This window comes from Bison bison, unplaced genomic scaffold (genome assembly GCF_000754665.1).
Source record: "Bison bison bison isolate TAMUID 2011002044 unplaced genomic scaffold, Bison_UMD1.0 scf7180017864236, whole genome shotgun sequence".
NCBI classification, from domain to species: Eukaryota; Metazoa; Chordata; class Mammalia; order Artiodactyla; family Bovidae; genus Bison; species Bison bison.
The window spans coordinates 4,688,377-4,692,067 of record NW_011494808.1 but is presented as its reverse complement, the minus strand read 5'-3'; positions in this window follow the sequence as shown (position 1 = coordinate 4,692,067).

The following is a 3,691-nucleotide window of genomic DNA, read 5'->3' as shown; positions in this document are numbered from 1 at the left end:
GATCATGGAAAAAGCAAGAGAGTTCCAGAAAAATATCTATTTCTGCTTTATTTACTATGCCAAAGTCTTTGACTGTGTGGATCACAATAAACTGTGGAAAATTCTGAAAGAGATGGGAATACCAAACCACCTGACCTGCCTCTTGAGAAATTTGTATGCAGGTCAGGAAGCAACAGTTAGAACTGGACATGGAACAACAGACTGGTTCCAAATAGGAAAAGGAGTACATCAAGGCTGTATACTGTCACCCTGCTTATTTAACTTATATGCAGAGTACATCATGAGAAATGCTGGACTGGAAGAAACACAAGCTGGAATCAAGATTGGCAGGAGAAATCTCAATAACCTCAGATATGCAGATGACACCACCCTTATGGCAGAAAGTGAAGAGGAACTAAAAAGCCTCTTGGTGAAAGTGAAAGAGGAGAGTGGAAAAGTTGGCTTAAAGCTCAACATTCAGAAAACGAAGATCATGGCATCTGGTCCCATTACTTCATGGGAAATAGATGGGGAAACAGTGGAAACAGTGTCAGACTTTATTTTTCTGGGCTCCCAAATCACTGCAGATGGTGACTGCAGCCATGAAATTAAAAGACGCTTACTCCTTGGAAGGAAAGTTATGACCAACCTAGATAGCATGTTCAAAAGCAGAGACATTACTTTGCCAACAAAGGTTCGTCTAGTCAAGGCTATGGTTTTTCCTGTGGTCATGTATGGATGTGAGAGTTGGACTGTGAAGAAGGCTGAGCACGGAAGAATTGATGCTTTTGAACTGTGGTGTTGGAGAAGACTCTTGAGAGTCCCTTGGACTGCAAGGAGATCTAACCAGTCCATTCTGAAGGAGATCAGCCCTGGGATTTCTTTGGAAGGAATGATGCTAAACCTGAAATTCCAGTACTTTGGCCACCTAATGGGAAGAGTTGACTCATTGGAAAAGACTCTGATGCTGGGAGGAATTGGGGGCAGGAGGAGAAGGGGAAGGCAGAGGATGAGATGGCTGGATGGCATCACTGACTCGATGGAGGTGAGTCTGAGTGAACTCTGGGAGTTGGTGATGGACAGGGAGGCCTGGCGTGCTGTGATTCATGGGGTCGCAAAGAGTCGGACACGACTGAGTGACTGAACTGAACTGAACTGAGGACTATATTTAAAGCGCTCAAGTGATAGTAATGTGTTGCTTATTTTGTGAAGAACCATTGAGCTAGCCAATTGCATCCTGTTATTACGAATCACAAACATATCAATTTTCCCAATTTTATAAGAAACTGAAGTGATACCTCATTTTGACAATTTGTGTTTATTATTGTAATAAGGAAATCAAACTTGTCAGTCCTAAAGGAAATCAACCCTTAATATTCACTTAAAGGACTAATGCTAAAGCTGAAGCTCCAATATTTTGGCTACCTGATGCGAAGAGCTGACTCACTAGAAAAGATTCTGATGCTGGGAAAGACTGAAGACGGGAGGAGAAGGGGTGACAGAGGATGAGCTGTTTGGATGGCATCATTGACTCAATGAACATGAGTTTGAGCAAGCTCCAGGAGATAGTGAAGGACAGGGAAGTCTTGCGTGCTGCAGTCCATGGGGTTGCAAAGAGTCAGACATCACGACTGAACAGCAATTGTTATTTATTCTCATTATAGACTTGAGTCCCTGTAGATTAGACTAACCAAGATGAGACCTCAAATAGGAATTTAATTTATTTGGCCTCAGTTATCTTTAGTAATAAAATGAATGTGTAGACTAAATAACAAATAAATAAATAATAAAAAGTTTAAAATAGAGTCAGAGGACCAGAAAGGGGCGCACTCACACCCTTCATCAATAGTAGAAGCCAACGAGAAGAAAGATTCCCCTTGGCTGGCCAGGTATCCGCCCAGGAAAAGCCATGGACCCTTTGTTTACCAGAGCCCTCTCAACTTCCTGTTCCCACCCCACGCCTGCTATGAAACTGTTCTCCTTCCCTTGCTGTGGCTCAACATTGTTGTACACCCTGAATTACAATTTTATGCTGATTCTCAATAAACCTATCTTTGCTGGGGAAACATATGGCCGTCTGTTTGTTACAGGTCAATGGGATGTACTGCTTCTATAAGAAAGAAACAACAAAAACTTTAATCAGCAAGTTTTGAAATTTTCTGTGATAAAGGGGTTTTGTTGAGGCTTTTTGGTTTGTTTTGTTCGTCTTTATCTACCATCATTCAGTTTTAATTTAACATTTTGCCCATGAAGCCTCTAGAAATATTTTCAGATAATTCTGCTTTTAATAGGATCATAATTTATATACCACCAGTAACGTGTCTTTCCACTTAATAATATATTGCAGATATGTTTCTAGATCAACAAACACAGCAACATACTGCCCCTTACCATTATTTATCTAATCAGCCTAATCAGCTTCCCATTTCACTATAAAATGGCCGCAGTAGTTGAAAATAAATTAAATAAAATCTTAAGTACACAGAGGAACAAAAGGAAAACTTAAATATAAGTGAAAAAGTTGTGTCCGAAAATAATGTAAAAATTTCTGCAAATTACCAATAAATTTTAGAAATCAGTGATAAAAATATTAATTTATAGTAATTTCCTTATTTTGATTACATGATCACCACAACCAATTTATTTTTAACCACATTTCTTTCCAAACTGCCTGAAGCTCAACTGCTGTAGGGAAAGTCGAGGATCTGTAGTGAGAGGGCACAAATTAAATGGTCTTTTTCAGGTTTCTCTAATCCTGCTGCTTTATAGTCTCTATTAAGAGGCCTATAATGGGAACCAATTAACTGTAAATACAGTGAGGAGTCTGGGCAATTAAACAAATGGATTACATTTACCCAGTGATTACACTCTAGCCCTCATGATTATCAGGCACTGCCTACTTTGAGTCACAAATACAAATTAAATTTGGATCCAACAGCCTTGAAATTTCTCATTGTACATCAACTTCCATTTGCTTATCTCTAACAATGTATTAAAAAATAGCTGGCATATAGATTGACGTCACACATTTTGTATTTGTATTCAAACTGAATATCATCAGCTTTTAAAATTCAAGTACATAACTAAATAATTATGCTGATTTACAAAGAAGGATAATATAATCTGTCAGTTACAATACATCAGTATACAACTGTCTTTCTCTAAAAATAAAGTCACATAAAAATGCGAATTCTGGTTCCTTAATAAACACTGATTTTTTTTTTTAAAAGGAGTCAGGCAACTTCCAAGTAAACCATGGATAGTCTATGAGCAGAGGCTGTCACAGGCGGAAGGTTCTTTTCTGCTGGTGATTTACAGTTATTACTCTCACATCTATTTTTAAATGACCATTATATCATCAAGCTCATATTGCCATCTTATTTGCAAAGTCAGTGCCAGCAGCAGCAGCCCAGAGCTATAGGAGGCAGAAAATTTCTCTGGGTGAGACTTTGGGGGAAAAAAAAAAAGTTCTCACCTCCATCTATCTGTGCTGCTGCTGCTGCTAAGTCGCTTCAGTCATGTCCGACTCTGTGCGACCCCATAGACGGCAGCCCACCAGGCTCCCCCGTCCCTGGGATTCTCCAGGCAAGAACACTGGAGTGGGTTGCCATTTCCTTCTCCAATGCATGCAAGTGAAAAGTGAAAGTGAAGTCGCTCAGTCGTGTCTGACTCTTAGTGACCCCATGGACTGCAGCCTTCCAGGCTTCTCCAT